This window comes from Petromyzon marinus, chromosome 47 (genome assembly GCF_048934315.1).
Source record: "Petromyzon marinus isolate PM22_M1 ecotype Great Lakes invasive population chromosome 47, UKy_Petmar_22M1.pri1.0, whole genome shotgun sequence".
NCBI classification, from domain to species: Eukaryota; Metazoa; Chordata; class Hyperoartia; order Petromyzontiformes; family Petromyzontidae; genus Petromyzon; species Petromyzon marinus.
Window position 1 is genome coordinate 811,119 of NC_133713.1, and position 13,342 is coordinate 824,460.

Genomic DNA, 13,342 nt, shown 5'->3' on the forward strand with positions numbered 1-13,342 from the left:
CACATCAAAATCAGTTGCACCATTCAATTCCGCTCATTCAGGCGGGGAGAATTCAATCACATTTATTCGATGCGACGTTTCTTATGGGATTTAATAAGCGACAACATTTTGACCCCAAACCGAGAGGATTCTGAGATGTTTGCGGTATTTTGGCAATGATTCTGGAAGGAAACTTCGCAGACCCATCAACGTGATACTCGTACTGCTCGCCTCCTCGAGAGGCATCCAAATATATGAGTGGTTAAGCTGTGGGCAGTGAATTGGACGAGCGACCAATAAAACAATATGTATTATGGGGATGAATGCTTTTGTTTTTCACAAAATCAAACAAAAGCAGTCATGCAAAAATCTGATTTAAAACAGCAAAGCAAAACCAGTTGCACCATTCAATTCCGCGCATCCAGGCGGGGAGAATTCAATCACATTCATTCGATGCGACGTTTCTTATGGGATTTAATAAGCGACAACATTTTGACCCCAAACCGAGAGGATTCTGAGATGTTTGCGGTATTTTGGCAATGATTCTGGAAGGAAACGTCGCAGACCCATCAAGGTGGTACTCGTACTGCTCGCCTCCTCGAGAGGCATCCAAATATATGAATGGTTAAGCTGTGGGCAGTGAATTGGACGAGCGACCAATAAAACAATATGTATTATGGGGATGAATGCTTTTGTTTTTCACAAAATAAAACAAAAGCAGTCATGCAAAAATCTGATTTAAAATAGCAAAGCAAAACCAGTTGCACCATTCAATTCCGCGCATCCAGGCTGGGAGAATTCAATCACATTCATTCGATGCGACGTTTCTTATGGGATTTAATAAGCGACAACATTTTGACCCCAAACCGAGAGGATTCTGGGATGTATGTGGTTTTTTGGCAATGACTGTGGAAGGAAACGTGGCAGACCCCTCAAGGTGTTATTCGTACTGCTCGCCTCGTCGAGAGGCATCCAAATATATGAGTGGTTAAGCTGTGGGCAGTGAATTGGACGAGCGACCAATAAAACAATATGTATTATGGCGATGAATGCTTTTTGTATTTCACAAAATAAAACAAAAGCAGTCATGCAAAAATCTGATTTACCACAGCACATCAAAATCAGTTGCACCATTCAATTCCGCTCATTCAGGCGGGGAGAATTCAATCACATTTATTCGATGCGACGTTTCTTATGGGATTTAATAAGCGACAACATTTTGACCCCAAACCGAGAGGATTCTGAGATGTTTGCGGTATTTTGGCAATGATTCTGGAAGGAAACATCGCAGACCCATCAACGTGGTACTCGTACTGCTCGCCTCCTCGAGAGGCATCCAAATATATGAGTGGTTAAGCTGTGGGCAGTGAATTGGACGAGCGACCAATAAAACAATATGTATTATGGGGATGAATGCTTTTGTTTTTCACAAAATCAAACAAAAGCAGTCATGCAAAAATCTGATTTAAAACAGCAAAGCAAAACCAGTTGCACCATTCAATTCCGCGCATCCAGGCAGGGGAGAATTAAATCACATTCATTCGATGCGACGTTTCTTATGGGATTTAATAAGCGACAACATTTTGACCCCAAACCGAGAGGATTCTGAGATGTTTGCGGTATTTTGGCAATGATTCTGTAAGGAAACGTCGCAGACCCATCAACGTGGTACTCGTACTGCTCGCCTCCTCGAGAGGCATCCAAATATATGAGTGGTTAAGCTGTGGGCAGTGAATTGGATGAGCGACCAATAAAACAATATGTATTATGGGGATGAATGTTTTTGTTTTTCACAAAATAAAACAAAAGCAGTCATGCAAAAATCTGATTTAAAACAGCAAAGCAAAACCAGTTGCACCATTCAATTCCGCGCATCCAGGCGGGGAGAATTCAATCACATTCATTCGATGCGACGTTTCTTATGGGATTTAATAAGCGACAACATTTTGACCCCAAACCGAGAGGATTCTGGGATGTATGTGGTTTTTTGGCAATGACTGTGGAAGGAAACGTGGCAGACCCCTCACGGTGTTACTCGTACTGCTCGCCTCGGCGAGAGGCATCCAAATATATGAGTGGTTAAGCTGTGGGCAGTGAATTGGACGAGCGACCAATAAAACAATATGTATTATGGGGATGAATGCTTTTTGTTTTTCACAAAATAAAACAAAAGCAGTCATGCAAAAATCTGATTTACCACAGCACATCAAAATCAGTTGCACCATTCAATTCCGCTCATTCAGGCGGGGAGAATTCAATCACATTTATTCGATGCGACGTTTCTTATGGGATTTAATAAGCGACAACATTTTGACCCCAAACCGAGAGGATTCTGAGATGTTTGCGGTATTTTGGCAATGATTCTGGAAGGAAACTTCGCAGACCCATCAACGTGGTACTCGTACTGCTCGCCTCCTCGAGAGGCATCCAAATATATGAGTGGTTAAGCTGTGGGCAGTGAATTGGACGAGCGACCAAGAAAACAATATGTATTATTGGGATGAATGCTTTTGTTTTTCACAAAATCAAACAAAAGCAGTCATGCAAAAATCTGATTTAAAACAGCAAAGCAAAACCAGTTGCACCAATCAATTACGCGCATCCAGGCGGGGAGAATTCAATTACATTCATTCGATGCGACGTTTCTTATGGGATTTAATAAGCGACAACATTTTGACCCCAAACCGAGAGGATTCTGGGATTTTTGTGGTTTTTTGGCAATGACTGTGGAAGGAAACGTCGCAGACACCTCAATGTGTTACTCGTACTGCTCGCCTCGTCGAGAGGCAACCAAATATATGAGTGGTTAAGCTGTGGGCAGTGAATTGTACGAGCGATCAATTAAACAATATGTATTATTGGGATGAATGCTTTTTGTTTTTCACAAAATAAAACAAAAGCAGTCATGCAAAAAGCTGATTTACCACAGCACAGCAAAATTAGATGCACCATTCAATTCCGCTCATCCAGGCGGGGAGAATTCAATCACATTTATTCTATGCGACGTTTCTTATGGCATTTAATAAGCGACAACATTTTGACCCCAAACCGAGAGGATTCTGAGATGTTTGCGGTATTTTGGCAATGATTCTGGAAGGAAACTTCGCAGACCCATCAACGTGGTACTCGTACTGCTCGCCTCCTCGAGAGGCATCCAAATATATGAGTGGTTAAGCTGTGGGCAGTGAATTGGACGAGCGACCAATAAAACAATATGTATTATGGGGATGAATGCTTTTGTTTTTCACAAAATCAAACAAAAGCAGTCATGCAAAAATCTGATTTAAAACAGCAAAGCAAAACCAGTTGCACCATTCAATTCCGCGCATCCAGGCGGGGAGAATTCAATCACATTCATTCGATGCGACGTTTCTTATGGGATTTAATAAGCGACAACATTTTGACCCCAAACCGAGAGGATTCTGAGATGTTTGCGGTATTTTGGCAATGATTCTGGAAGGAAACTTCGCAGACCCATCAACGTGGTACTCGTACTGCTCGCCTCCTCGAGAGGCATCCAAATATATGAGTGGTTAAGCTGTGGGCAGTGAATTGGACGAGCGACCAAGAAAACAATATGTATTATGGGGATGAATGCTTTTGTTTTTCACAAAATCAAACAAAAGCAGTCATGCAAAAATCTGATTTAAAACAGCAAAGCAAAACCAGTTGCACCAATCAATTACGCGCATCCAGGCGGGGAGAATTCAATTACATTCATTCGATGCGACGTTTCTTATGGGATTTAATAAGCGACAACATTTTGACCCCAATCCGAGAGGATTCTGGGATTTTTGTGGTTTTTTGGCAATGACTGTGGAAGGAAACGTCGCAGACACCTCAATGTGTTACTCGTACTGCTCGCCTCGTCGAGAGGCAACCAAATATATGAGTGGTTAAGCTGTGGGCAGTGAATTGTACGAGCGATCAATTAAACAATATGTATTATTGGGATGAATGCTTTTTGTTTTTCACAAAATAAAACAAAAGCAGTCATGCAAAAAGCTGATTTACCACAGCACAGCAAAATTAGATGCACCATTCAATTCCGCTCATCCAGGCAGGGAGAATTCAATCACATTTATTCTATGCGACGTTTCTTATGGCATTTAATAAGCGACAACATTTTGACCCCAAACCGAGAGGATTCTGAGATGTTTGCGGTATTTTGGCAATGATTCTGGAAGAAAACTTCGCAGACCCATCAACGTGGTACTCGTACTGCTCGCCTCTTCGAGAGGCATCCAAATATATGAGTGGTTAAGCTGTGGGCAGTGAATTGGACGAGCGACCAATAAAACAATATGTATTATGGGGATGAATGCTTTTGTTTTTCACAAAATCAAACAAAAGCAGTCATGCAAAAATCTGATTTAAAACAGCAAAGCAAAACCAGTTGCACCATTCAATTCCGCGCATCCAGGCGGGGAGAATTCAATCACATTCATTCGATGCGACGTTTCTTATGGGATTTAATAAGCGACAACATTTTGACCCCAAACCGAGAGGATTCTGAGATGTTTGCGGTATTTTGGCAATGATTCTGTAAGGAAACGTCGCAGACCCATCAACGTGGTACTCGTACTGCTCGCCTCCTCGAGAGGCATCCAAATATATGAGTGGTTAAGCTGTGGGCAGTGAATTGGATGAGCGACCAATAAAACAATATGTATTATGGGGATGAATGCTTTTGTTTTTCACAAAATAAAACAAAAGCAGTCATGCAAAAATCTGATTTAAAACAGCAAAGCAAAACCAGTTGCACCATTCAATCTGATTTAACACAGCACAGCAAAATCAGTTGCACCATTCATTTCTGCTCGTCCAGGCGGGGATAATTCAATCACATTTATTCGATGCGACGTTTCTTATGGGATTTAATAAGCGACAACATTTTGACCCCAAACCGAGAGGATTCTGGGATGTTTGTGTTTTTTTGGTAATAACTCTGGAAGGAAACGTCGCAGACCCATCATGGTGGTACTCGTACTGCTCGCCTCGTCGAGAGGTATCTATACATTTGAGTGGTTAAGCTGCGGGAAGTGAAATGGACGAGCGACCAATAAAACAATATGTATTATTGGGATGAATGCTTTTGTTTTTCACAAAATAAAACAAAAGCAGTCATGCAAAAATCTGATTTAAAACAGCAAAGCAAAACCAGTTGCACCAATCAATTCCGCGCATCCAGGCGGGGAGAATTCAATTACATTCATTCGATGCGACGTTTCTTATGGGATTTAATAAGCGACAACATTTTGACCCCAAACCGAGAGGATTCTGGGATTTTTGTGGTTTTTTGGCAATGACTGTGGAAGGAAACGTCGCAGACACCTCAAGGTGTTACTCGTACTACTCGCCTCGTCGAGAGGCAACCAAATATATGAGTGGTTAAGCTGTGGGCAGTGAATTGTACGAGCGATCAATTAAACAATATGTATTATTGGGATGAATGCTTTTTGTTTTTCACAAAATAAAACAAAAGCAGTCATGCAAAAAGCTGATTTACCACAGCACAGCAAAATTAGATGCACCATTCAATTCCGCTCATCCAGGCGGGGAGAATTCAATCACATTTATTCTATGCGACGTTTCTTATGGCATTTAATAAGCGACAACATTTTGACCCCAAACCGAGAAGATTCTGAGATGTTTGCGGTATTTTGGCAATGATTCTGGAAGAAAACTTCGCAGACCCATCAACGTGGTACTCGTACTGCTCGCCTCCTCGAGAGGCATCCAAATATATGAGTGGTTAAGCTGTGGGCAGTGAATTGGACGAGCGACCAATAAAACAATATGTATTATGGGGATGAATGCTTTTGTTTTTCACAAAATCAAACAAAAGCAGTCATGCAAAAATCTGATTTAAAACAACAAAGCAAAACCAGTTGCACCATTCAATTCCGCGCATCCAGGCGGGGAGAATTCAATCACATTCATTCGATGCGACGTTTCTTATGGGATTTAATAAGCGACAACATTTTGACCCCAAACCGAGAGGATTCTGAGATGTTTGCGGTATTTTGGCAATGATTCTGTAAGGAAACGTCGCAGACCCATCAACGTGGTACTCGTACTGCTCGCCTCCTCGAGAGGCATCCAAATATATGAGTGGTTAAGCTGTGGGCAGTGAATTGGATGAGCGACCAATAAAACAATATGTATTATGGGGATGAATGCTTTTGTTTTTCACAAAATAAAACAAAAGCAGTCATGCAAAAATCTGATTTAAAACAGCAAAGCAAAACCAGTTGCACCATTCAATTCCGCGCATCCAGGCGGGGAGAATTCAATCACATTCATTCGATGCGACGTTTCTTATGGGATTTAATAAGCGACAACATTTTGACCCCAAACCGAGAGGATTCTGGGATGTATGTGGTTTTTTGGCAATGACTGTGGAAGGAAACGTGGCAGACCCCTCAAGGTGTTACTCGTACTGCTCGCCTCGGCGAGAGGCATCCAAATATATGAGTGGTTAAGCTGTGGGCAGTGAATTGGACGAGCGACCAATAAAACAATATGTATTATGGGGATGAATGCTTTTTGTTTTTCACAAAATGAAACAAAAGCAGTCATGCAAAAATCTGATTTACCACAGCACATCAAAATCAGTTGCACCATTCAATTCCGCTCATTCAGGCGGGGAGAATTCAATCACATTTATTCGATGCGACGTTTCTTATGGGATTTAATAAGCGACAACATTTTGACCCCAAACCGAGAGGATTCTGAGATGTTTGCGGTATTTTGGCAATGATTCTGGAAGGAAACTTCGCAGACCCATCAACGTGATACTCGTACTGCTCGCCTCCTCGAGAGGCATCCAAATATATGAGTGGTTAAGCTGTGGGCAGTGAATTGGACGAGCGACCAATAAAACAATATGTATTATGGGGATGAATGCTTTTGTTTTTCACAAAATCAAACAAAAGCAGTCATGCAAAAATCTGATTTAAAACAGCAAAGCAAAACCAGTTGCACCATTCAATTCCGCGCATCCAGGCGGGGAGAATTCAATCACATTCATTCGATGCGACGTTTCTTATGGGATTTAATAAGCGACAACATTTTGACCCCAAACCGAGAGGATTCTGAGATGTTTGCGGTATTTTGGCAATGATTCTGGAAGGAAACGTCGCAGACCCATCAAGGTGGTACTCGTACTGCTCGCCTCCTCGAGAGGCATCCAAATATATGAATGGTTAAGCTGTGGGCAGTGAATTGGACGAGCGACCAATAAAACAATATGTATTATGGGGATGAATGCTTTTGTTTTTCACAAAATAAAACAAAAGCAGTCATGCAAAAATCTGATTTAAAACAGCAAAGCAAAACCAGTTGCACCATTCAATTCCGCGCATCCAGGCTGGGAGAATTCAATCACATTCATTCGATGCGACGTTTCTTATGGGATTTAATAAGCGACAACATTTTGACCCCAAACCGAGAGGATTCTGGGATGTATGTGGTTTTTTGGCAATGACTGTGGAAGGAAACGTGGCAGACCCCTCAAGGTGTTATTCGTACTGCTCGCCTCGTCGAGAGGCATCCAAATATATGAGTGGTTAAGCTGTGGGCAGTGAATTGGACGAGCGACCAATAAAACAATATGTATTATGGCGATGAATGCTTTTTGTATTTCACAAAATAAAACAAAAGCAGTCATGCAAAAATCTGATTTACCACAGCACATCAAAATCAGTTGCACCATTCAATTCCGCTCATTCAGGCGGGGAGAATTCAATCACATTTATTCGATGCGACGTTTCTTATGGGATTTAATAAGCGACAACATTTTGACCCCAAACCGAGAGGATTCTGAGATGTTTGCGGTATTTTGGCAATGATTCTGGAAGGAAACTTCGCAGACCCATCAACGTGGTACTCGTACTGCTCGCCTCCTCGAGAGGCATCCAAATATATGAGTGGTTAAGCTGTGGGCAGTGAATTGGACGAGCGACCAATAAAACAATATGTATTATGGGGATGAATGCTTTTGTTTTTCACAAAATCAAACAAAAGCAGTCATGCAAAAATCTGATTTAAAACAGCAAAGCAAAACCAGTTGCACCATTCAATTCCGCGCATCCAGGCAGGGGAGAATTAAATCACATTCATTCGATGCGACGTTTCTTATGGGATTTAATAAGCGACAACATTTTGACCCCAAACCGAGAGGATTCTGAGATGTTTGCGGTATTTTGGCAATGATTCTGTAAGGAAACGTCGCAGACCCATCAACGTGGTACTCGTACTGCTCGCCTCCTCGAGAGGCATCCAAATATATGAGTGGTTAAGCTGTGGGCAGTGAATTGGATGAGCGACCAATAAAACAATATGTATTATGGGGATGAATGTTTTTGTTTTTCACAAAATAAAACAAAAGCAGTCATGCAAAAATCTGATTTAAAACAGCAAAGCAAAACCAGTTGCACCATTCAATTCCGCGCATCCAGGCGGGGAGAATTCAATCACATTCATTCGATGCGACGTTTCTTATGGGATTTAATAAGCGACAACATTTTGACCCCAAACCGAGAGGATTCTGGGATGTATGTGGTTTTTTGGCAATGACTGTGGAAGGAAACGTGGCAGACCCCTCACGGTGTTACTCGTACTGCTCGCCTCGGCGAGAGGCATCCAAATATATGAGTGGTTAAGCTGTGGGCAGTGAATTGGACGAGCGACCAATAAAACAATATGTATTATGGGGATGAATGCTTTTTGTTTTTCACAAAATAAAACAAAAGCAGTCATGCAAAAATCTGATTTACCACAGCACATCAAAATCAGTTGCACCATTCAATTCCGCTCATTCAGGCGGGGAGAATTCAATCACATTTATTCGATGCGACGTTTCTTATGGGATTTAATAAGCGACAACATTTTGACCCCAAACCGAGAGGATTCTGAGATGTTTGCGGTATTTTGGCAATGATTCTGGAAGGAAACTTCGCAGACCCATCAACGTGGTACTCGTACTGCTCGCCTCCTCGAGAGGCATCCAAATATATGAGTGGTTAAGCTGTGGGCAGTGAATTGGACGAGCGACCAAGAAAACAATATGTATTATGGGGATGAATGCTTTTGTTTTTCACAAAATCAAACAAAAGCAGTCATGCAAAAATCTGATTTAAAACAGCAAAGCAAAACCAGTTGCACCAATCAATTACGCGCATCCAGGCGGGGAGAATTCAATTACATTCATTCGATGCGACGTTTCTTATGGGATTTAATAAGCGACAACATTTTGACCCCAAACCGAGAGGATTCTGGGATTTTTGTGGTTTTTTGGCAATGACTGTGGAAGGAAACGTCGCAGACACCTCAATGTGTTACTCGTACTGCTCGCCTCGTCGAGAGGCAACCAAATATATGAGTGGTTAAGCTGTGGGCAGTGAATTGTACGAGCGATCAATTAAACAATATGTATTATTGGGATGAATGCTTTTTGTTTTTCACAAAATAAAACAAAAGCAGTCATGCAAAAAGCTGATTTACCACAGCACAGCAAAATTAGATGCACCATTCAATTCCGCTCATCCAGGCGGGGAGAATTCAATCACATTTATTCTATGCGACGTTTCTTATGGCATTTAATAAGCGACAACATTTTGACCCCAAACCGAGAGGATTCTGAGATGTTTGCGGTATTTTGGCAATGATTCTGGAAGGAAACTTCGCAGACCCATCAACGTGGTACTCGTACTGCTCGCCTCCTCGAGAGGCATCCAAATATATGAGTGGTTAAGCTGTGGGCAGTGAATTGGACGAGCGACCAATAAAACAATATGTATTATGGGGATGAATGCTTTTGTTTTTCACAAAATCAAACAAAAGCAGTCATGCAAAAATCTGATTTAAAACAGCAAAGCAAAACCAGTTGCACCATTCAATTCCGCGCATCCAGGCGGGGAGAATTCAATCACATTCATTCGATGCGACGTTTCTTATGGGATTTAATAAGCGACAACATTTTGACCCCAAACCGAGAGGATTCTGAGATGTTTGCGGTATTTTGGCAATGATTCTGGAAGGAAACGTCGCAGACCCATCAAGGTGGTACTCGTACTGCTCGCCTCCTCGAGAGGCATCCAAATATATGAATGGTTAAGCTGTGGGCAGTGAATTGGACGAGCGACCAATAAAACAATATGTATTATGGGGATGAATGCTTTTGTTTTTCACAAAATAAAACAAAAGCAGTCATGCAAAAATCTGATTTAAAACAGCAAAGCAAAACCAGTTGCACCATTCAATTCCGCGCATCCAGGCGGGGAGAATTCAATCACATTCATTCGATGCGACGTTTCTTATGGGATTTAATAAGCGACAACATTTTGACCCCAAACCGAGAGGATTCTGGGATGTATGTGGTTTTTTGGCAATGACTGTGGAAGGAAACGTGGCAGACCCCTCAAGGTGTTACTCGTACTGCTCGCCTCGTCGAGAGGCATCCAAATATATGAGTGGTTAAGCTGTGGGCAGTGAATTGGACGAGCGACCAATAAAACAATATGTATTATGGCGATGAATGCTTTTTGTACTTCACAAAATAAAACAAAAGCAGTCATGCAAAAATCTGATTTACCACAGCACATCAAAATCAGTTGCACCATTCAATTCCGCTCATTCAGGCGGGGAGAATTCAATCACATTTATTCGATGCGACGTTTCTTATGGGATTTAATAAGCGACAACATTTTGACCCCAAACCGAGAGGATTCTGAGATGTTTGCGGTATTTTGGCAATGATTCTGGAAGGAAACTTCGCAGACCCATCAACGTGGTACTCGTACTGCTCGCCTCCTCGAGAGGCATCCAAATATATGAGTGGTTAAGCTGTGGGCAGTGAATTGGACGAGCGACCAATAAAACAATATGTATTATGGGGATGAATGCTTTTGTTTTTCACAAAATCAAACAAAAGCAGTCATGCAAAAATCTGATTTAAAACAGCAAAGCAAAACCAGTTGCACCATTCAATTCCGCGCATCCAGGCAGGGGAGAATTCAATCACATTCATTCGATGCGACGTTTCTTATGGGATTTAATAAGCGACAACATTTTGACCCCAAACCGAGAGGATTCTGAGATGTTTGCGGTATTTTGGCAATGATTCTGTAAGGAAACGTCGCAGACCCATCAACGTGGTACTCGTACTGCTCGCCTCCTCGAGAGGCATCCAAATATATGAGTGGTTAAGCTGTGGGCAGTGAATTGGATGAGCGACCAATAAAACAATATGTATTATGGGGATGAATGCTTTTGTTTTTCACAAAATAAAACAAAAGCAGTCATGCAAAAATCTGATTTAAAACAGCAAAGCAAAACCAGTTGCACCATTCAATTCCGCGCATCCAGGCGGGGAGAATTCAATCACATTCATTCGATGCGACGTTTCTTATGGGATTTAATAAGCGACAACATTTTGACCCCAAACCGAGAGGATTCTGGGATTTTTGTGGTTTTTTGGCAATGACTGTGGAAGGAAACGTCGCAGACACCTCAAGGTGTTACTCGTACTGCTCGCCTCGTCGAGAGGCAACCAAATATATGAGTGGTTAAGCTGTGGGCAGTGAATTGTACGAGCGATCAATTAAACAATATGTATTATTGGGATGAATGCTTTTTGTTTTTCACAAAATAAAACAAAAGCAGTCATGCAAAAAGCGGATTTACCACAGCACAGCAAAATTAGATGAACCATTCAATTCCGCTCATCCAGGCGGGGAGAATTCAATCACATTTATTCTATGCGACGTTTCTTATGGCATTTAATAAGCGACAACATTTTGACCCCAAACCGAGAGGATTCTGAGATGTTTGCGGTATTTTGGCAATGATTCTGGAAGAAAACTTCGCAGACCCATCAACGTGGTATTCGTACTGCTCGCCTCCTCGAGAGGCATCCAAATATATGAGTGGTTAAGCTGTGGGCAGTGAATTAGACGAGCGACCAATAAAACAATATGTATTATGGGGATGAATGCTTTTGTTTTTCACAAAATCAAACAAAAGCAGTCATGCAAAAATCTGATTTAAAACAGCAAAGCAAAACCAGTTGCACCATTCAATTCCGCGCATCCAGGCGGGGAGAATTCAATCACATTCATTCGATGCGACGTTTCTTATGGGATTTAATAAGCGACAACATTTTGACCCCAAACCGAGAGGATTCTGGGATGTATGTGGTTTTTTGGCAATGACTGTGGAAGGAAACGTGGCAGACCCCTCACGGTGTTACTCGTACTGCTCGCCTCGGCGAGAGGCATCCAAATATATGAGTGGTTAAGCTGTGGGCAGTGAATTGGACGAGCGACCAATAAAACAATATGTATTATGGGGATGAATGCTTTTTGTTTTTCACAAAATAAAACAAAAGCAGTCATGCAAAAATCTGATTTACCACAGCACATCAAAATCAGTTGCACCATTCAATTCCGCTCTTTCAGGCGGGGAGAATTCAATCACATTTATTCGATGCGACGTTTCTTATGGGATTTAATAAGAGACAACATTTTGACCCCAAACCGAGAGGATTCTGAGATGTTTGCGGTATTTTGGCAATGATTCTGGAAGGAAACTTCGCAGACCCATCAACGTGGTACTCGTACTGCTCGCCTCCTCGAGAGGCATCCAAATATATGAGTGGTTAAGCTGTGGGCAGTGAATTGGACGAGCGACCAATAAAACAATATGTATTATGGGGATGAATGCTTTTGTTTTTCACAAAATCAAACAAAAGCAGTCATGCAAAAATCTGATTTAAAACAGCAAAGCAAAACCAGTTGCACCATTCAATTCCGCGCATCCAGGCGGGGAGAATTCAATCACATTCATTCGATGCGACGTTTCCTATGGGATTTAATAAGCGACAACATTTTGACCCCAAACCGAGAGGATTCTGGGATGTATGTGGTTTTTTGGCAATGACTGTGGAAGGAAACGTGGCAGACCCCTCAAGGTGTTACTCGTACTGCTCGCCTCGTCGAGAGGCATCCAAATATATGAGTGGTTAAGCTGTGGGCAGTGAATTGGGCGAGCGACCAATAAAACAATATGTATTATGGCGATGAATGCTTTTTGTTTTTCACAAAATAAAACAAAAGCAGTCATGCAAAAATCTGATTTAAAACAGCAAAGCAAAACCAGTTGCACCAATCAATTACGCGCATCCAGGCAGGGAGAATTCAATTACATTCATTCGATGCGACGTTTCTTATGGGATTTAATAAGCGACAACATTTTGACCCCAAACCGAGAGGATTCTGGGATTTTTGTGGTTTTTTGGCAATGACTGTGGAAGGAAACGTCGCAGACACCTCAAGGTGTTACTCGTACTGCTCGCCTCGTC